At 43.5% G+C, this 23,459-nt stretch overlaps 1 protein-coding gene across 1 annotated transcript in view; it reads left to right on the top strand.

The window, feature by feature from the left end:
- LOC121281424 (solute carrier family 22 member 4-like) overlaps nucleotides 1-23,459 on the top strand; it is a 77,541-nt gene that overhangs the window by 30,160 nt on the left and 23,922 nt on the right. The gene's annotated exons all lie outside the window — the stretch shown is intronic.

Consider the following 23,459-nt stretch of genomic DNA (forward strand, 5'->3'; position numbering starts at 1 on the left):
GCGGCGGGTGTGATAGGTGGCATGAGTGGAAAATATGGCGAGACCCACTTCACGACGGCGTGAAGGCAGGTCACGATGTTCTGCTCAGCCTGCCGACGGCGGGCCACGTTTCCCGCTATCGGTCGGTGGGAAGCTAATTGTAATACATTAGCATATAATTGAAAGGCCATCCCACCAGGCTCTTGGAACCCCACCGTATCGTCTGTCCACGTCAGCGGGAAAGCACGCCTGCGCGTTTCACAACAGCACACAAGAGACATGCACTTGGCAGCCTTCACTTTGGAGGAAATGAGCTGAGTGAGCAGCAGCGTTCTCCACAGCTCACCTGTTCTTTACAGGTCTCAAGGGTGCCAGAGGGTGGTGGAAACTGATGCCTGGCCCAGGAGGCGACTGCTGAGGCGGGGGGAGGGGGCTGGCCAATCTCGGAGGCAGCTGCTAAGGTGTTGGGGAGGGTGGGGGTGTTGGTCAAGTGCTGCCCTGGTGCTGTAACCCGCGCACAGGCAATTGAGGTGGAGGGGACGCAGGGTAAGCGAGGGAGGGGTCAGGCATAAGGAGAACCTGTATAAACTGACCATGCCTCTGCAACTAAGACAGATCAGGCACAGCCACAGTGACATGATTGGGGTCAGGCTCCTGGCCTGCCCGCCCATGCAAGCAACGCGGAGGCAACAAAGGGCCACCAAACGCTCCATACCTTACCCACCACACCTCCCCTGGCACAGACTTCGAGTCTGCCCCCACTTTATTGGACTGCGGAGCAGTTGAACTGCACACATTGTACAATCTCCTCACCAACGCTGGCCTTGTAGCAGTCACTGCTGGAGGTGCTGACAGCCCCTTGCAATCTCAGCATCCCAGTTTGGACCAGTGTCCCCCATATCACAGGTTGACAGGGCAGCCATGCAGCGCACTCATCTCTGGCCATCCGAGGGAGTGACCAGCACTCTCCAGGAAGCATTAGGGGCGGTCACACAGGGCCAGGAAAGGTGCTAAGTACAGCCATGATAACCACATCACTCTCTTTCATGTTGCAGGAGGATCACGTCAGGATTATGGATCCTGGTGACCTAGCTGCGTGCCTGATGGCCAACAGAGACCGTAGAAGACGGAGGCCAGAGTGACTGAGGCTCCTGGCCACACAAAGGTAGGAACAGCAACATCATGAAGAAGGGGCTGCTAAGGCTCCTGCACACACTGCCCAGGAGCAACAGCGAACATTGGCTGGTCGGTGCCTAGCAACACCCAGGGTCTATAGACACCACCTGCCATTCCTGCAGATGACTGAGAACCAGTGTCACCAATGACTACATATGTCTAGGGACCTGGTGGCTCACATTTGCCATGTACTGCAGGACTTGGCACCAAGGGGACATGGAGGGCATCTACTGCCAGTGGCTATGAAAGTGCCCACGGCATTCAATTTCTTTGCCAGTGGCTCCTTTCAATGCTCCACAGGTGACCTCTGTGAGATTTCACAATCCGCCACAGATGGTGGAACCCTGCAATTCATTCCACAGAGGGCATCACACATCATCATCATCTGTTGCGCTCTTTACAACCTGGTGCTGAAATAGGGTGTGGAGCTAGCGGAGGAGGAAATGGAGGAGCTGCCAGTTTACCCCAATGAGGAGAACACCAATGAGGATGAAGGTGAGGGGGGGTCCTCGGTGGTGAGGACAACAGGGATGAGGCCCCCGCACTGGCTAGATGAGGCAGGCACACTTGGGAGGCCCTCATAGCTGCCAGATTTGTGGAGGATGAAGACTACATGCAGTGAGGTTTCGCCATAGATCCTCACATCGCAGTTGTGAACATTTGACTGTGAGAATGCTCCTGTCATGGAGATGCAGTAGAGGCCCTAATAGTCACTCAATCGCAGGAAGATGATGACAACATGCAGTGAGGACACTCCATAGATTTTCACAGCCTCTGAGAATGTCTGACTGCTGTCTGGCCGAGGGCAGCTCACTTGTGCTCCATGATCGGGGCCATCTCTGAGACACAGCCATGAAACTTTAGACGCATCTGATGCTGTGTCTGCCTTCAGCACCTCAGCCCTTCAGCAGCTGGTGCACAGCATCACTGGTCGCAGATGCTGGCATGATGGGGGCCAGCCCCACCTTAAAGATGCTGAGAGCACACTGTATGAGAGAACTCTTTGGTGCCTGTCCACTACATGCTGGCAGCAATGACCAGCATTGCCGAGGTGCAGGCATCAGTAATGTTCCCAGGGAGTGTGAGGCTGGACTGTCACTGTGGTCTGAAGGTCACACTGAGCACAAGGGAGGAGGACCCGGACGGAGAGACCTGCCTTTTATCTTGTGCAGAAAAGTTCCACATCTGGGAGACAAGAACACTGCTCATCAAAACAAGGAGCCACGGGAAGGGTAACATTATTTGGATTAATTGACAAGAGTGAACAATATGTGCAAAAGATCAACACCCGTGGCCAGGCTGTGCAACAACTTTTGCCTAACTTTTCTAACCCTGCTGCTAGGTCTTGATGCTCCCCAGACATCTACAGCGGAGGCAGCCTGATGAGTGTGACGCCCTGTCTGTGATGACTTTGGCAGGCGTCCTCTAGAGGGCTGAGACTTGGAGGGCCCCGGCCTGCTATTGGGGTCCTGCTGTGTGGCAGTGGCACCTTCATTGGCCTGTCAAGTTGGATCTGTGGAGGTCACAGGAAGAGGAGAGCCAGATGGGACAGTCACTCCCAGAGTCAACTGGGTGGATGGCCCTGGAGTGTGCACCTGCTGATCCTCCTACCTATGGGTGCCCGAGGGCCCTTGGCTGACTCTATGAGTGGAAGGGGTAGCTGGAGTGAGATCAAGCTGCCCAGCACCCCTCTAGCGTACACACTGTTGGAGGCCAACGATAGCGCCAGTGACGGAGTTAAGCCCGCACAACAGTTCCAGATGATGTCCTGGATCAAGGTGTCCATGGCACCCGCCATCCTGCCAGTATTGACCTCAGTGCATTGCAATGCCGGCACTATCATCTCAGCCTGAAGATGGATGGACTTCTCCATCATGCCTTGCAATCTGAGGAGTGCAGCGGACATAACTTCCTGATATTCCCGAGCTTGCTTTTGCAGCTCCAGCAACTGTGACATGACCGAGTCCAGAGGCTCGTCATCTGACTCAGACCCAGCAATGTCCTGGCCTCCAGAAATCCTCCGAGTGCCGGGGACCTAGGAAGTCCCTGCCTATACCTGCTGTGGATCAGAAAGTGTAGTGTTCACCAGATTGTGATCCTGGGGTTACTCTGAAGCTAGGTCCCACTGAAGTGTGTGTCTCTGTGCTGTTGGAGGGTGTGGGTGAGTGCTGTGACAGGACTTCAGGGAGGGTGCCTTCCAATTCCTCCTCAGAGGTTTCTTCGGATCTTGATTGGAAGCCCTGGGCCATGGACTCTGTCGGCTGTTTGACAGATGTGCCTGCAAAAGCAAGGGGAGATAATTAGTGTATGACAGTGACCTGTGAAACAGGACACATCAGTCACAGCATGGTTGTCTGATGGTTATTGCAGTGCTGGAACCCTCACTTGGTGGAGCACAGGACTGATCCCGGTCATCGCCAGTCAGCTGGACAGCTCTGTTTTCGAATTCTGTAAGAATTTTGATTTCCGGCATCCCTCCACCCGCCTCCGACCTTTCCCTCCTATTATGAGTCAGTTTGTCCTGCATGGATAGAGATGGGGAGAGTGTATCAGGGCACCTGCCGGGCCAAATGATAAGTATGCCCGACCTGTGTGGGTGGTGAGTGCATTCTATTACCTTTGCTAAGTACTTGCTGCATCTGCTTACTAACCTTTTGCGATACATGCATGAGGACACTCAGATCCTTCTGCATCTCAGTGCACAGCTAATGCAAAGTGGCTGCCCTCTGAACTCTTAATATTGAATTACTAAGATCTCCATCAGGGTCAATTTAGTGGGCTCATTGGTGCATTGCCAGAGATAGAGCAGTCCTCCCTGTGCAGACTGGGATCCATCCGAGCTGGAGGCTCATCCTCCATAAAGAGAGCCACTGGTAGCAAAGTCCGCACTCGGAATGCTGCCACAGGAGGGATTTCCATCTCCATTCCAAAGGGTCTGCCTTCTTGGCCCCTCTGAATTTTTATTTTAAATTAATGCCTTTATTTTGACATAACCTCAAGGTTCCCTATCTGTCTAAGCAGCACACACCTCTCAGTTGGTTTGCCAAGACTCCAGAGCTGCCAGCCCAGTCACAGCATCAGGAGCTCACCCACTGTCCTTAATGTTACAGCAAGAGTGGAGGTGGCCAATTAGGAGGCTGTCTCCAGGAAAATAGCTCCCCCAGTCTGGCTCCCAGCAAGTGCGGGTCTGGGATCCCCCATATGGTCCCAAGGTCGAGATCCCGAGGCTCACGGTAAAATTCTGCCCATAACGTACAAAAGCAAGAAAGTCATGACGAACCTTTTAAAAACACTGGTTTGGCCACAACTGGAGTATTGGCCCAAATCTTCCAATATGGTGAGAGAGTACAGATTGCTTCAGGAACCTAAGGAAGTGTTGATGTACACACATCTGCAATACTTGGGCGAATATTTAAAGTTCCAATTGCCAATTTTACCCTGTCCAGACTGCTCCATGATTCCAATGACAGTGGGATCAGATGGCCAGGAGCATGGAGACAAAGGCTGTTTGCAGTATAATTACCCCGGTTTTGCTCATACCCTCATTCACCTCCCACCCTGACAGTGCTCACCCACCATGCCCCTTCAGATGTGCTCACCCGCTGCCCTTCCCCCACAACCCCCCCCCACCCCACCCCCCCAGAAAGTGCTCACTCACCCACGCTCCATGTTCAGTGCTCACCCAAGCCCCCCACGCCACTGCTGGCACTGTCACTGCAGTGAGGCTGAGAGTTTCAGAGACTGACAAACAGTGCTTACCCCCTCTCATAGTGTGGTCAGTGTTCAAATCCCATCTGCCAGGCAGTGTTCAACTCCCCCTGCTCCCCTCCCCCAGATAGTGCTCACCCCCTCCCACATCACGGACAGTGCTCACCTCCTCCCACATCAAGGACAGTGCTCACCCCCTCCCACACTACGTAGAGTGGTCACCCCCTCCCACATCACAGAAAGTGCTCACCCCCTCCCACACCATGGATAGGGGAGTGAGCATTGTGGGATGAAGGAGATAAACACTGTTGGGATGAGGGAAGGGGGTGAATACTGTCAGCGGTGAAGGAGATGAGTGAACATTGTCAGGGGTTAGGGAGGGAGGAGAACACAGTCGGATGTGAGGGAAGGAGTGAACTGTTGGGGGTAGGGCGGGGTCAGCATTGTTAGGGGGTGAGGGAAAGGTTAGCACTGTCACTGGGGTGAGGCAGTGAGTTTCGGAGGCTGACAGCTCCATTTTAAACAATGTGAGTCAATGAACCGGAACAGACCTTAAGGGGCATGTTGTCAGTTAATGATGAGAAAAGGGGGTGTGGCTGTGCTGGAATTACCTCTAACAATTTGTTCCCTCTGCATCTCTGCTGGAGCTGGCATCTGAAAGCGCAGTGGCTCCAGTGTAAAATGGTAAGTGAGCAGATTGAATCGGAGTCAGCGTTAAACGTACAACACTGATTTGAGCCATTGTATCCAATTCTATACACTGCACTTTAGGAAGGATTTGAAAGCTGGTAGAGTTTGCAGAAAAGATTTACAAAAAAAGTTCTAGAGACAAAAGACTTCAGTTACATGGATAGATTGGATTATAGATACGAACGTATGAATTAGAAGCAGGAGTAAGCCATTCGAGCCTGTTCCGCCATTCAATAAGATTATGACTGAACTGATTGTAACATCAACTTCACATTCTCACCTACTCCCGATAACCCTTCACAAGAATGTATCTACATCTACCTTAAAAAGATTCAAAGACTCTGTTACCACTGCTTTTCGAGGAAGAGAGTTCCAAAGACTCACAACGTTCTGTGAAAAAAAAATTCCCTTCATCTCTATCCTAAATAGGCGACCCCTTATTTTTAAACAGTGACCCCTAGTACTAGATTCTCCAACTAGAGGAAGCATCTTCTACACATCAATCCTGTCAAGACCCCTCAGAATCCAATAGGTTTCAATCAAGTTGCCTTTTATTCTTCTAAGCTCCAGCGGATAGAAGCCTAGCCTGTCCAGCCTTTCCTCATAAGACAACCCACCCTAGCCAAGTATTAGCTTAGTCAACCTCCTCTGAACTGCTTCCAATGCATTTACATCCTTCCTTAAATGAGGCAACAAATGCTAAATAAAGTACTCCAAATGTGGTCTCACTAGTGCCCTGTATAACTAAAGCATAATCTCCCTACTTTTGTATTCAATTCCCCTCGCAATAAATTATAACATTCTATTAGCTTTCCTAATTACTTGCTTTACTTGCATACTAGCCTTTTGCGATTCACACATTGGGACCCCTAACTCCCTTTGCATCTCAGAGTTCTGCAATCTCTCACCATTTAGATAATTAGCTTCTTTTTCATTTTTCCTGCCAAGGTGGACAATTTCACACTTTCCCACAATATACTCGATTTGCCAGACCTTTGTCCAGTCACTTAACCTATCTATATACCCTTAGTAGCCTCCTGTGTCCTCTTGACATCTCACTATCTGACCTATCTTTGTGTCATCAGCAATTTTAACAATCATACCTTCAGTCCCTTCATCCAAGTCATTTATATAAATTGCAAAAAGTTGAAGCCCCAACACTGATATCTGTGATAAACCACTTGATACATCTTGCCAACCAGAAAAATACCCATTTATGCCTACCCTCTGTTTCCTGTTAGTTAGCCAATCTTCTATCCATGCCAATATGTTACCCCTTACACCATGAGCTTTTATTTTTCACAAAAACCTTTGATGTGACACTTTATCAAATGCCTTCTGGAAATCTAATTACAATAGATCCACCAGTTCCCCTTTATCCACAGCATATGTTACTTTGAAGAACTCCAATAAATTGGTTAAGCATGATTGCCCTTTCACAAAGCCATGGTGACTTTGCCTGATTACCTTGATTTTTTTCAAGTGCACTGCTATAATGTCTTTAATAATAGCTTCAGACATTTTCCCTATGACAGATGTTAAGCCAACTGGCCTGTAGTTTCCTGCTTTCTGTCTCATTCTCTTTTTGAATAGAGTTATATTCGCTATTTTCCAATCTAATGGAACCACCCACAAATCGAGGGAATTTTGGAAAATTAAAACCAGCGCATCAACTATCTCACTAACCTTTTTAAAACCCTAGGATGAAACCCATCAGAATCCGTCAGCTCGCAGCTCCAACAATTTTCTCAGTACCACTTTCCTGGTGATTGTAATTTTCTTGGGTTCCGCCCTCCCTTCCAATTCCTGATTTACAGCTATTTCTGGGATGTTAATGTATCCTCCATAGTGAAGACAAATGAAAAATACCTGTTCAATTAATTTGCCAACTCCTTATTTTCCATTATTAATTCCCCAGACACACTTTCTTCTGGACCAACGCTCACTTTATTAACTCTTTTCTTAATTAATTATCTATAGAAACTCTTATTATCTGTCTTTATATTTCTAGCTAGCTTTCGCTCTTACTCTAATTTTTCCTTCTTTATCAAGCTTTTGGTCATTCTTTGCTATTTTTTATATTCTGTCTAATCTTCTGATCTGCCACCCAAACCTGCATTATTATATGCCTTTTCTTTAAGTTTGATACTGACTTTAATTTTTTTAGTTAACCATGGGTGGTGGATACACCTTTAGAATTTTCTTTCCCATTGAAATGTATCTATTCTGTATATTCTGAAATATCCCCTTAAATGACTGCCACTGCATCTCTGTGGACCTATCCCTTAATATAATTTGACAGTTCACTTCAGCTAGTTATGCTTCCATGCCCTCATAATTTCCCTTATTTAAATTTAAAATACTAGTCTTGGACCCACTCTCCTCTCCCTCAAACTGAATGTAAAATTCTATAAAATTATGATCGCTGCTACCAAGTGACACCTTCACTATGTGGTCATTAATTAATCCTAGTATAGTCTAGTATAGCCTGCTCTCTGGTTGGTGCCAGAATGTGTTGTAGCCAAAGACATCCTATGAACTCCTCATCTAGGCAGCCTTTGCCCATCTGATTTTCCCAGTCTATAAGCAGATTAAAATCCCCCATGACTTTCACTGTACCTTTCTGACAAGTCCCCATTGTTTCTTCCTTTATACATCATCCTACTATATGGTTATTGTTAGGGGGCCTGTACACCACTCCTACAAGTGACTTCTTGCCTTTATCATTTCTCATCTCTACCCATCTCTCTCCTCATTACAGAAAAGAATGTTGAGAGGAGATTTGACAAAGGTGCTCAATATAATGAGGGGACAAGACAAAGTAGATAGGGAGAAATTGTTCCCATTGGTAGAAAGTTCTAGAACCAGAGGACTCCAATTTAAGGTGATTGGCAAAAGTAATAACTTCTTTACACAGCGAATGGTTCAGATCTGGAATGCACTGCTGACTGTGCTGGGGCAAGTTCAATCGTGGCTTTCTAAAGAGAATTGGCAGATGAAGAGAAACAAACTGGTGGACCATGGGGAAAGACTGGGTGGGTGGACCTAAGTTGATCTTGCTGACACAGACACAATAGGCCTAATGATCTCCTTCTGTGCTGTAACCATTCCATGATTTTATTCTATGATTTAACAGGAGTTTCCAAGCATTTTGCTCATGACCTGTGAAAACCAGAGTAAATAGTTATTTAGAATATTACTGTTTTGTGCTCACCCTCTACTTCAAGCTTATTTATTTTATTGTTCCAACTATTTTCTGACTGTCCTTGCTGTTATGACACTGAAACATTTGTTTTCTCATTATTCTAAGGCTCAGATGCTAAACCTTTATCCAGTTCTATGTTTGTGCCTCTGATCAGCCTTCTTAGTTGCCGGCGATTTTCAAGCATTCATCCTAGGGCTTCTTTTTCTTTCCTTCTGCGGGATTTGTACTTAATTTTTCCACTTTATTTTATATTAAATTCCACTGTTTCACATTGTGTTTGCTTAGCCTGGATTTATTGGTTGTGGGAATGTTTTTATCCTGCAGTGTTCAGGATTATACTTTTAAGGTTCTGCTTAAAAAAGTAAGAACATACCAAATAGGAGCTGGAGTTAACCATTTGGACCTTCGCACCTGCTTCACTATTCAGTAAGGTCATGGCTAGCCTTCTAACTCAACTCCATCTTCCAACATTATTCTCATATCCTTTAAATCCATTTGAACTCAAAAACTTTTCACCTTCTGTCTTGAATATACTCAATGACTGAACACCCATAGCTCCTTGGGATAAAGAATTCCAAAGGTTCACAACTCTCTGTCCTCAAAGGCCGACTCCTTATTCTGTAACTGTGACCCCCCAGTTCTAGATTCTCCAGCCCGGAAATATATCTTCCCAGAAGCCACTTAAAATTTTGTATGCTTCAATTAGATCCCCTTTCATTCTTCTAAATTCTAAGGAATATAGGCCTACACTACTCAATATCTCCTCAAAGAACAATCCCTTCATGCCGGGAATCAATCTAGTTGAATCTACTTTGCTCCCTCTATCCTTCATTAGGTGAGGAGACCAAAACTGTACACAGTAATCCAGCTGTGGTCTCATCAAGGCTCTATAAGTTATAGTAAGAGTTCTTTACTCTTGTACTGTAATACCTTTGTAATAAAGGGTAACATACCATTTGCCTTTCTATTGTTTGCTAAACCAGCATGTTAACTTTCTGTGCAGTTCCTTTATAAGAACATCCAGGTCCTTCTAAATACCAATGCTTCTCTGTCTCTGACTATTCAGAAATATTCTACTTTTTCTATTTTTCCTACCAATGTGGGTAGCTTTGCAATTGCCTACATTATATTCCATCTATCATAATCTTGCCCACTCACACAACCTATCTATATCTCTTTGCAGCCTCTTTGAATCCTTTTCACACTTTCTTTTTGTTATAGTGTTGATTTACCAGGCAACTTTTCTTGGTGGAAACATTAAACTTTATTTACAAGACAGCAGCAGCAACTACATGTGTGCATCTAACTTCATAACTAAAGAAGAACTCCCCCTTAGAGGTTTCCCCGCGCTGCTAACTGATTGGTTTGCACAGATCATGTGATCTTACAACACAGGATTATTCTTAAAGCTACATCCTACTTTTATCAATTACTACATTCCTCTCCCTTTAACTTTTCTATACATTTTGTATTTTCAAGGATATTTATCTCATGACATTACAATATCTACACAGGTCATGCAATTACAAGTTTAGCCTTTCAGGTGGTTTCCTGATCCTTACGGAACATCGTAGCTCCAAGATTTCCAATTTTTTGACAGGAACCACATTCTCTGGAACTGCATTAACATCGCGTAGTTCATTAGGCACAGACTTCTCAGTAACGTCCACTCCGACAGAGATATCGGGCATGTTTATCCTTGGTTGAGTGACTTCAATGGGAACCGTGGGTTCAGCAATGGTTACAGGTGGAACATCATTTTGTTGGGGTATCTCTCTTCTTCCTAAACGATCCACATGCTTATGGGTGATCCAGTCCTCCACTTCCACGTAGTATGTGGGCTTCTCCAACAGTAAACTGTCACTCACAATTATGCAAATCATGTGTCGCTTTTTGGTTCCCTTGACTTTTCTCCACCTTCCCTTCCAAGTTGAGAAATATCGAAGACGGTGCCTCATCAGTAATTATGCACCTGTAGTAGTGTGGGGTTTTTCCTGTAGTGAAACAGGAAATGAGCAAGTTTAGTTTCCAATGATTCACTTGTTCACTTTTTCATTCCTGCCTTAAGTTTGTACTGCTCTTTCCACCAGTCCGTTAGATGATGGATGGTATGGTGCAGACTTCATATGGTTGATACTGTTCAGGCTGACAAACCTTTGAAATTCAGTGCTAGTAAACGCAGCACCATTATCTGAGATGTTTACTTCTGGCAATCCATGGATAGCAAATTTTTGGCATAGTTTTTCTGTAGTAGCACCTGATGTTGGTGACTTAACCTCATAAACATCTAATCACTTGGAATCTATAATCAGTAGAAACATGGAGCAGAATTTTTAGCTTGGCGTGCAGGCGTGCACCTGACCTGCTCGAGCGTAAAATAGCAAGTGATGACATCGGGCAAGTGCTTAGCAATAACCTGCTCACTGATGCCCAGTTTGGGTTCCGCTCAGGCCGCTCAGCTCCTGACCTCATTACAGCCTTGGTTGAAACATGAATAAAAGAGCTGAACTACCAAGGTGAAGTGAGAGTGACTGCCACGGCATTTGATGGAGTGTGGCATCAAGGAGCCCTAGCAAAACTGGAGTCAAGTGGAAACAAGGGGAAACCTCTCTATTGGTTAGAGTCATACCTAACACAAAAGAAGATGGTGGTGGTTGTTGAAGGTCAGTCATCTCAGCTCCAGGACATCACTGCAGGAGTGCCTCAGGGTATTGTCCTCGGCCCAGGCATCTTCAGCTGCGTCGTCAATGACCTTCCTCCCATCATAAGGTCAGAAGTGGGGATGTTCGCTGATGATTGCACAATGTTCAGCACCATTCGTGACTCCTCAGACACTGAAGCAGTCCATGTCCAAATGTAGCAAGACTTGAACAATATCCAGGCTTGGCCTGACAAGTGGCAAGTGACACCTGCACCACACAAGAGAGAATCTAAACATCGGCCTTGACATTCAATGGCATTACCATCATTCAGTCTCCCATTATCAACATCCTAGGGGTTGCCAATGACCAGAAACTGAACTGGACTAGCCATATAAATACTGTAGCTACAAGAGCAGGTCAGAGGCTAGGAATCCAGCGACAAGTAACTCACCTCTTGACTCCCAAAGCTTGTCCACCATCCACAAGGCACAAATCAGGAGCGTCATGGAACACTCCCCACTTGCCTGGATGAGTAAAGCTCCCACAACACTCAAGAAGCTTGACACCATCCAGGACAAAGCAACCTGCTTGATTGGCACCACATCTATAAAAATTCACTCCCCCCAACACTGACACACAGTAGCAACAGTGTGTACCATTTACAAGATGTACTGAGGGAATCCAACATGGCTCCTTCAACTGCACCTTCCAAACCCACGACCATTACCATCTAGAAGGAGAAGGGCAACAGACAGACAGGGGCATCAACACCTGGAAGTTCCCCTCCAAATCACTCACCATCCTGACTTCGAAATTTATCACCGTTCCTCCACTGTTGCTCGATCAAAATCCTGGAGCTCCCTTCCTAACAACACTGTGGGTGTACTTACACCACATGGACTGCAGCAGTTCAAGAAGGCAGCTCACCACCACCTTCTCAAGGGCAACTAGGGATGGGCAATAAATGCTGGCCCAGCCAGCGAAGCCCACATCCCGTGAATGAACCGCTTTATCGGCAGGTTTGTAAAAATTCAGATGGTGTTGAATCTGTAATTGCGTGAGGAATCATGTGATAGTTAAGAAGGAATCATGAAATTCGAGTTTCTAACATTCCTTTGGATAACTTCATTCCTGTTTTGAAGGATTGCACTGCTCTTTCTGCAAGAAGAAGAAGACAGAAATCAAATCCAAAATGCCAATAGGATATGTCTCCAGAACCCTCTCTGTGGCCAAGAAGGGTGCTCACAACCTGAAAAAGGTTTACCCATAATATTTGGAGTAAAGAAATTTCATCAACATCTGCATGATTGCCACTTCACCATAGTGTCCGAATATAGGCTAATAATGGATTTGTTTAGTGAAGATAAAGCAATTCTGCCAATAGCCTCTGCCAGAATTCAATGATGAGCCTTGATTTTGTCAGCATATAAGTACACCTTTATGTTTCTCCAGGTATGCATATAGCAAATGCAGACGCCTTCCATCATTTTCCATTGTCAGACAGCATCATACATGCTGCAGTGCCACAAGAAGTTGTACTTGTGTTGAATTTCCTGGACTCCTCGCCAGTTTGTGTGAAGCAAATAAAACATTCAACAAATAGGGATCCAATTTTATCCAAAGTTCGAGAATGGCTGAATGCACCAGTCTCTAAAGAGATAAAACCATTCAATGCCCATAAAATTGAGTTAAGTTGTCAAGATGGAAATAAAAACAAAAAACTGCAGATGCTGGAAATCCAAAACAAAAACAGAATTACCTGGAAAAACTCAGCAGATCTGGCAGCATCAGCGGAGAACTCTTTTCTTCTCCGCTAATGCTGCCAGATCTGCTGAGTGTTTCCAGGTAATTCTGTTTTTGTTTTGTCAAGATGGAATCCTGTTGTGAGGATCAAGAGTCATTATCCCTTCACAAGAAAGAGAACCACTCTTGAGAGAGCTTCACCGTGTGCATACATGCATTTCAAATATGAAGATACTTGCGCGAAGGTATGTTTGGTGGCCAGGTATAGACTGTGATATAGGGAAAATGGTTAAACATTTAAACATTGTCTCCAGTGTCAGCAACAAGAGAAGTTGCCTGTTTCAGCTCCACTGCATCCATGGGAGCCACCTGGTCAACCCTGAGTTAGACTACATGTAGACTATATAGGTCCATTTTGAGTTACCATGTTTTTATTGATCATCGACGCGCATTCTAAGTGGATGGATGTGAATGGAGTTAGATCACCGACATCATGTGCAACTATTGAAAAGTTGCACCAATGTTTTAGTGTACATGGCCTACTGGAAGTCATTGTTTTGGATAAAGGAACTGCCTTCACTAATATGGAATTCCAGAAATTCACGAGTTTAAATGGGATTAAACATATTAAAACAGTACCATATCATCCCTCAACCAATGGGTCAGCAGAAAGAGCAGAGCACTCCTTCAAAACTTCAAAAGAAGTTATCCGAAAGAACGTTAGAAACTTGAATTTAATGATTTCTTCTCAACTATCGCACAACTCCTCATGTAACTGCGGATTCAACACCATCTGAATTATTGATTCTCCCAGTGGGAGAATCTCAAGTCGTAGAGCTACGTCACTCTCACCAAGTTAGAAAACCACCTCAGAGATTTAATCTATAATTGCATGACCTGTGTATACATGTGTACGTTATGGGTTAAGATATTCTTGTAAATAAGAGATGGTAAAAAAATTAAATGGGGAGGAATGTACTGATTGTAAGTAAAATCTTTCCTACTGTTTTAGGGATCACGTGATTGTATTAACGAATCAGCCCTAAGCGTGGGTAATCTTAGGGACAGAGCTTCTACTCATGGACCTGGTTCAAGCACATAGCTTATTCAAGGGCTCTGTAAATAAAATTAACTGTTTTAAGCAAGAAACCTGTCCGGTACACCAAGTTTATTACAATCCACAAATTCTGCCAGACCTACCGAATTTTTCCAGCATTTTCTACAAGTATCCCAAATCCTGGCAACGGGCAGGCAGCATAGTCCTCTGGACTCTCGTTCTCGGGTACATAGAACTGTATCTATCCTGCTGACTACACTGTTTCATACTACCACTACGTTCCCATTTAGTCCCCCCACCCCTTGAATAGTCTCTAGTACATGGTCAGTTCGCTCATCAAGCCTACAGCCCCCACTCTCATTCATACTAGCTGCATGAACCTCGAACCTGTTGGACAATTGCAAGGGCTGAGGCTCCTCCAGTTCTACCTTCTGGGTCCCCACAACTACCTCACTCACAGTCACACCCTGACTGCTGTGGCACTGTGGTCCCTGTCCACTGACCAAATCATACAGCCTTAGCCTAAGGGTTATGATTGCTTTTTGGAACTAAGTGTCCAGGTAACTTTCCATCTTACTGATGTATTGCGGTGTCTGTAGCTTCAGCTCAATGACTTTGAGCCGAAGCTTCTTGAGTTACAGACACATCCTGTAGCTGTCAGGGATCACACTGGTGTCCACGAACTTCCCCACAATGAAGCCACAACAAATCGCCTGCCCTGCCATCTTTATTACATTTTACTTAACTAATTTTATTCTTTTTTTTAAATAACTCTGCTCTTGTTTCAGCACAATATTCTCATTATTTCAATAAATGTTCTACTTACTGAAGTCCTCCAGTTTAGATAAATATGAAATACTCGCCAATCATTCACTTACCAGCTTCCATGTGACGTCACACATTGATATTTGTTTCCGAACAGGGGCTCCAAATTCATAGACTAGGGCGAGTCCCGTTCTGCTGTATCTGTAATGTCTCGCGCTCTCTCCTGCTGTGTCTGCAATGTCCCGCGCTCTCTGCCGCTGTGTCTGCGATGTCTTGCTCTCTCTACCGCTGTGTCTATAATGTCTAACGCTCTCTCCTGCTGTGTCTGCAACGTCCCGCGCTCTCTGCCACTGTATCTGCCATGTCTCGCGCTCTCTCCTGCTGTGTCAGCAACATCTCGCGCTCTCTGCCACTGTGTCTGCGATGTCTCGCACTCTCTCCCGCTGTGTCTGCGATGTCTCGTGCTCTCTCCCACTGTGTCTGTAATATCTCGCGCTCTCTCCTGCTGTGTCTGCGATGTCTCACGCTCTCTGCTGCTGTGTCTGCGACGCCTCACCCTCTCACCTTGTCATGAAGCTATTAACGTATAGATTATTGGAAAATATTTTTCTTTTAAAACAGAGGTTTAATCTTAACTGGATTAAAGCCAGCTAGCCTGGGTGCTTTGATGGGTAATAGTTTTGATATGTAAGAGAGGTGGCGTGCATTTGCATTTTTTGAATAGAGCATTTAAGTGGGGTGAAAACTGACACCTATATAGCAGATAGCAAGCCATATGTTTATATTACTAATAAAATTGGCACTATGAAAGGTGTTTTGTTGTTAGAAGAGGCTGGAGATACAACGAGAATTTACATTCAATGGGCGGTGGTGCCCATTGACTGTTTCAGCAGTTTTCGGGTGTGCAGGGCCAAGGCAATGTAACATCAAAGCAGCTGTGAGCATCCAACTGTCTCCCCCGAAAACAAAGTGAAAAGAACTGCATTTTGAATTCATAATGTGAAAATGCTTTGCCTGGTGTTTGGTTAAGTCTATGGATTTCTGTTGCCTGAATGCAGATTAGTTTGGGAATTTGTTAAAAGTTATGATAGTTGTAATTACATAGAAACATAGAAACTAGGAGCAGGAGTAGGCCATTCGGCCCTTCAAGCCTGCTGTGCCACTCATTATGATCATGGCTGATCATCCAACTCAATAGTCTGCTCCCGCTTTCTCCCGATATCCTTTGATCATTTTCATCCCAGGAGCTATATCTAACTCCTTCTTGAAAACATACAATGTTTTGGCCGCAACTGCTTTCTGTGGTAACGCATTCCACAGGCTCACCACTCTCTGGGTGAAGAAATTTCTCCTAATCTCACTCCTAAATAGTCTACCCCGTATCCTCAGACTGTGACCCCGGTTCTTGACTCCCCCCCACCATAGGGAACATCCTTCCTGCATCTATCCTGGCTAGTCCTGTTAGAATTTTATAGGTTTCTATGAGATCCCCCCTCATTCTTCTGAACTCCAGACGATATAATCCTAACCCACTCAATCTTTCCTCATATGTCAGAACTGGTGGTCTGATTCCTGAATTTAGATTCACATCTCAAACATAACACTTAAAATTATAGGTTATGACAGTTGTTTAAAGATTCCCTCTGGGGTTTTTTAATAATTCAGCTTTACCAACTGCATTGGTCATAACAATTGGGGGCTCTTGCCAGGATAAATTGTATTTCGAATTCCTTGATTGGTTAGGAATTGGTGAATTTTAAGTTTACAAGTATGAGAGGCACTTTGAATTCAGGATTTGGTGAGGTATTTTAGAAATGGTGAGACTGCAAAATGGCTTTGGCAATTGCCAAGACTTGTCTGGGAGTAGAAGAGATAACTCTGGCTGGGTTGGAGAAAATAACCAAAAGTAAGCTAACAGAGTTGACAGATAAATTAAAATTGGGGTTACCTGTGGGGACTAGGAAATCAGATATAGTTAAAAGTATAGCACAGCGTCTACAGTTGGAAGTGAAACCTGACACTAGTGAGTCACAGCTGGAGGTAGTGAGACTTCAGTTTCAAATGAAGATTCTTGAATTTGAACAAGCAAAGGAACTGAAAAAGCTTGAATTAGATGCAAGGGAATTAGAAATTGTTAAGATGGAGAAGGAGGAAAAAAGAGAGAGAGAGAGAATTCCAACTGAAAATGTTGGCAGTTAGAAAAGAGATTTCAGTAGGTGAGGAAGGATTTACCTCCAGAGTAGAACCCAGTGGAGGTATGTTTAAATTTGTACAAGCTCTTCCAAAGTTTGAGGAAAAAGATATTGAAGCATTCTTTATTTCATTTGAGAAGCTAGCTAAAAGATAAAATGACCACAGGAAAATTGGACATTATTATTGCAGTCTAAGTTGTTAGGGAGGGGACTTGAGGTATATGCTTCACTTTCAGAAGAAATGTTGGTGAATTATGATGTGGTGAATAAAGCAACTTTGAGTGCATATGAGTTGGTTTCTGAAGCATACAGGCAGAAATTTAGGAATATGAGAAAACAGCCTGGGCAAACTTATATTGAGTCTGAAAGAGTAAAACAAAGGAATTTTGACTGGTAGATACGGGAGTTAAAAATAGAGACAATCTATGCAGCTCTTAGGAAAGTCATTCTTTTGGAAGAATTTAAAGATTCAATCCATTCAGTAGTGAGAATTCCTGTGGAGGAACAGGGGGTTGATTCTGTAAGACAAGCAACAAAGATAGCTGATAATTATGAGTTCGTTCATGGAGCTAAACCTTTTCTCCATCACCCTTTCAAATTGGAAAAGGATTAAAAAAAAGTGGGAAGGTGAAAGTGAATTAGGTAGTCAGAGGAGAGAAGGAGTAGCTGGAAATTCCCAGGAAGTTTTTTCTCAGATTAAAAAGGAAGGTGCTGAAGGTAGAAGTGACATTCAAAAATTGAGGTGTTTTCATTGTAATTAAGTGGGGCACACAAAGTCAGTGTGTTGGAGATTGCAGGAAAAATCTGTAGGAATTGTTGGGGTACAGAAAAGCAATGAAAGTGAAAAATTCTGTGGATTCTGAAGTTCAGGCACAGGAGAAACAGTGGTTTGTGTAGAGATGAAACAGGGAGAATCAGTGAAAGGTAAAGAAGTGGGATTGTGTTCACAGTTTACTCAAGAGAATTCTGGGGAGCAGGTTGTAGAAATGTTTAAAGACTGTATGTGAAGGGAAAGTATTTCCATGTATATAGGGTGGAGTAGGTAGAGATGTTAAAATTTTAAGAGACACAGTGGCTAGTTAATCTTTAATGTTGTGGGATAGTGATATTTTTTGTTCAAAGTAAGTGTTGCAGGAGAAGGTAATAATAAGTGGGGTTCATGGAGATGCTAAATCTATTCTGTCATGGAAGGTAAATTTAAAGAGCAAATGGAAGAATGATGAAGTTATAGTTGGAGTGGAGAAAAATTACCCAATGCAGTGGTTCAATTTATTCTAGGTAATGCTACAGCTGGATCGCAAATGTGGGTGATGCCTCTGGTAGTTGAGCAGCCTTAGAAGCATTTTCAACAGAAGTGTTACAGAATGAACATCCTGGATTGTTTCCTGATTGTGGTATAATGAGATCAAAGACCCATAGGGAAGAACAAGATAAGCAGGCAGTTCAAAGGCAAGAAGTAGGTGTCAAAATCCAATTAGCTGGCACTGTATTTGATAACAGTGTGCAGGAGGAAGGAATGCAGGACAGTTCAGTTGAAGTGTTTCACTCAAAGAGGTTAGCGGAGTTACAGAAAAATGATTTGCAATTAAAACAGTTATATCAGAAAGCTTATTCAGAAACAGAAGCAACATGTATTCCAATATATTATTATCTTCGAGGGACTATTTTAATAAGAAAATGGTGGTTGGATCATGTCTCAGCAAATTAAAGCTGGAAGGAGGTGCTTCAGATTGTTATCCCATTAAGGTATAGAATTGAGATTCTGAGGATTGCTCATGAAATTCCAATGGGAGGACATTTAGGAATTAGGAAAAGACACAGATGTTTTTTTTTGGCCAGGATTGCATAGGGATGTGTCAAATTCTGTAGAACTTGTTTTACATGTCAAATAACAGGAAAACCACAAGCAGTGATTAAGCCGGCGCCTTTAATCCCAATACCAGCATTTGAAGAACCTTTTTCCAGGGTCATGATTGATTGTGTAGCACCCCTCCCTGAGGCTAAAAGTGGAAACCAGTATTTATTGATAATAATGGATTTGTCTACTAGGTTTCCAGAAGCGATACCTTTAAGAAATATTACAACTAAGAAGATTGTGGAGGAGTTAATTACATTTTTCACATGATGTGGCTTACCTAAAGAGATACAATGAGATCAGGGGTCAAATTTCATATCACAGCTCAAGGAAGTAATGAACAGTTTGAGGGTAAAACAGTTTAAGTCAACAGCTTATTATCCGGAGTCACAAGGAGCTTTGGAAAATGGCATCAAACTTTAAAAACGATAAGAGTGTACTGTCAGGATTATCAACAGGATTGGGATACAGGAATTCCATTCTTGTTATTTGCTATTAGAGACGCTCCTAATGCATCGACTGGTTTTAGCCCTTTTGAACTAATTTATGGTCATGAGGTAAGGGGACTACTGAAATTGATTCATAAGAAATTGGTGGGTCAAAATTCAGAAACTACTCTCCTGGATTATGCATCAAATTTCAGAGAAAGATTAGGCAGAGCATGCGAGCTGCCTAGGGGACATTTAAAATATCGCAGCAGATGATGAAAATGAAAGCAGTTAAGAAAGCTAAAATTCACAGTTTTGTTTTTGGCGAGAAAGTACTAGTTTTGTTACCAGTACGTAGTGATTGATTAAATGCAAGTTTTAGTGAGCCTTACAGGGTTGAAAAGAAATTGAGTGAAGTAAATTATTTAATAAATACTCCAGATAGAAGAAAGAGGCAGAGAGTGTCTCAGTAAAATGCTTAAAAAGCACTTTGACAGGGAAGAGGAACAAAAAGAGGTGTTAGTGATGGTGGATGATGAGAAAGAAGTAGAAGTACAGAACTGTGAAATTGACTTTCCTCTAATCAAATTGGAAAATGAGGAGGTGCTTGAACGTTTTCATGAAATATTGCGATACCTTCCAAACAAGTGTCAAAGTGATTTGGAAAAGGTATTGCAACCACACAAACCTACTGGTGGAAATAAGTTAGGAAAGACATATTTAGCTTTACAGGATAGATTATGTCCTTATAGAGTAAATCCGGCAAAGTTGTCACAAGTACAAAAAGAAATTGATTTCATGCTTCAAAATGATATAATTGAGTCTAGTTGCAGTAACCGGAGTTCGCTTATTGTACTGGTACCAAAACCAGATGGAACAAAAAGACTATGTGTGGGCTATCGAAAGGTGAATGCGGTGACAATAGCAGATTCATATCCCATGCCACAGTTGAAGAATTTCATTGAGGAAGTGGGACAATCAAACTTTATCACAAAGATTGATTTGCTAAAAGGATATTGGCAGGTACCATTGTCAGAGAGAGCAAAGGAGATATCAGCTTTTGTAATGCCAAGTGGACTATATCAGTTTAAAGTCATGCCATTTGAAATGAAGAATGCACCTGCGACATTTCAAAGACTAAAAAACAAAGTAATTGTGGATCTAAGCAATTGTATGGTTTATATTGATGATCTAATTGTTTTCAATTAGAGGGAGGAGCCTTTACAGCACCTGGAAGAATTACTTACTTGACTACAAGAAGCTAATTTGGTGATGAACTTGGCTAAAAGTGAATTTGCAAAAGCGCAAATTATGTATCTAGGCCATAACATTTAACATTGGAGGGTGGCTCCGAGACATGCAAAAGTCAAGGCTATCATGGATTTCTCACAACAAAATGAGAAGTTTTGAGATTTCGGGGCATGAGAAGGTTTTAGCGGAAATTTGTACCAAATTTTAACCAAGTGGTTGCTCCACTGACTGAACTATTAAAAAAGAACAAGGAGTTTCAATGGGCACTGGAGTGTCAGAAGTCATTTGATAGTTTGCAAACTGTATTATCTATGACACCAGTGTTGGCAGTACTCAATTATGCCAAGCAATTCAAGTTGGCCATTGATGTAAGTGACATAGGCATTGGGGCTGTACTGTTACAAGGTGACACTGGAATTGAAAACCAATAGGGTATTTTTCAAGGAAGCTGAATGTACAACTGAGAAGATATTCAACGATCGATAAAGCGACTTTGAATTTGGTGCTAGCATTGCAGCGTTTTGAAATTTATGTTGCAAAGAATTCATCAGAAATAATTGTTTATACAGACCATAATCCTTTGAAGTTTTTGGACAAATGTCAAGTCAAAAGTACCATGCTTTTCAGATGGAGTCTATTATTAAACCATTTAATCTACATATTATAAATATTGCTGGGAGAGAAAATCTGTTTGCAGATGCATTGTCAAGAGTGTGAAACTTAAAGGAAAATGGGACATTAAGAAAAAACCTGGACTCTGAACTGGAGTGATTTCTGTTGACACCAAGGACTTGTGTGCATGTATATTTATTATATATAGTTATATAGTTAATGCATGCATCTGATAATGTAATAGTGTAATAAGTATAGGAGATAGTGTGAGATGGGTTATTAAAATGTAGCCATCTTTTAGAATTATGATGGTTCATTTTCCAATAAGGAGGGGGATGTCATGAAGCTATTAATGTATATAATACTACTGGAAAATATTTTTCTTTTAAAATAGAGGTTTAGTCTGTGGGTGTGTCTTAATTGGATTAAAGCCAGCTAGTCTGGGTGCTTTGATGTGTACTAGTTTTAATATGTAAGAGAGACAGCGTGCATTTGCATTTTTTGAATAAAGAATTCAAGAAGTGGGGTGAAAACTGACTGCCCATGGATGAGGTTTCACCAAAAATGGGCAGCGAAAAATTCCAAATAATTAATTGTCGGCGGGCACACTGCTGATTCCAGCATGAGCCCACTGACCAAAATATTGTGTGAGTGCGCAACGACGTTGGGACGCTCGCCCAACATCATCGCGTGTCATTTTACACTAATTCAGGTCGGGCGCACACCCACTCGACGAGAGAAAAGTTCTTGCCCATGGACATGGTGGGAGAGAGTAATGGTATTATTGGAAACTTTAGTATCAGAGGTGGAGGTGAGGGTACAGTTGAGCAAAGTAACAGCGGCAGAAATGTTGTGGTGAACATGGTGAACATGGCCAAAGGCTAGGCTGTTGGGATTTTCAAATTGCAGTTGCAAGTGAATTGGAGGGTAGTTTTCTCTAGCAACAAACATCCCCTCACATCCCCTCTCTATCTCTTGCCGAAAACCTTACATACAAACATACAAATTAGGAGCAGGAGCAGGCCAAATTAATATCTCCTAGTCCTTGTACCATCAGCTAATGGGAACAGTTTTACTTGTCTAACTTATCCAAACCTGTCATAATCTAGTAAACTTCAATCAACTCTCCCAACAATCTCCTTTGCTCCAATGAGAACAACCCCAATTTCTGCAACCTAACCTCATGGTTAAAATACTTCACCCCTGGAATAATTCTGGTAAATCCCCCTTCACCTTCCCAAGAACTCTCACATCTTTGCTAAAGTGACCAAAACTAGATGCAAATCTCTAGTTGTGGCCTAACCAGACCTTTATGAATTGTTAGGAAATAGAGGTAGTTTACATAAACTATGGCCTGTGTTTTTCCTTCTGCGGGCGAGCTGCACAGGAGGGGGAGGGGGCAGGCGCGGAGCCGATCGCCACCCACAATCAGCTGCACGCCGCCATTTTACAAGGGTGGGCCAATTAAGGCCCACCCAGCGTAATGTGCGGACAGTAGCATTCAACGCTACCTGTGTGGGCGGGGGGAGGAGGGAGAGTCGGGGCCAGCATTCTTTTGTACATGCGTGCGAAAGAGCGCAGCAATCTCCTTGAGGCATGGAGTTGCCTCAGGGAGACTGAATGGATCTGAAGAAAGTTAAAAAATCGATGTTAAAATTTATTCAAACATGTCCCCTCATGTGACCGTGTCACACGAGTTGGGACATGTTTGTAAAGATGGGAAAATGTATCTATTGAATAAAAAACTTCAGGAAACCTCATCCCACTCGTGGATGAGGTTTCCTGAAAAACGCGAAGGCCTTATGGTTAGACGGGCAGTGTTCTTAACTGCTTTAATTGATTTCTCAATGGCCTTAATAGGCTGCTGACATTTTGGCGGGTGCGCAGTAGACTCCGGCAAGTGCCTGCCGAACGAAATATTACGATGGTGTGTGCTGACCTCAGGACGCACGCCCAACGTCATCACGCGTCATTTTACACATCGGCGTGTTGGTCCCGCCCCCGCATGGCAACTGGAAGGTTCTGCCCTATGTGTGTATTTGTAGGTGTTAGGAATGAGTTTTAGCTTTAAAGTTTAAGCTTGATTTGTATTTCTCTATCTGTATGTTAAGAAAAGGGCAGGTTGAGTTTTAGTTCACTTTAAAAAGGTGAAACCT

The sequence above is a fragment of the Carcharodon carcharias genome, chromosome 8, assembly GCF_017639515.1.
Source record: "Carcharodon carcharias isolate sCarCar2 chromosome 8, sCarCar2.pri, whole genome shotgun sequence".
Classification (NCBI taxonomy): Eukaryota; Metazoa; Chordata; class Chondrichthyes; order Lamniformes; family Lamnidae; genus Carcharodon; species Carcharodon carcharias.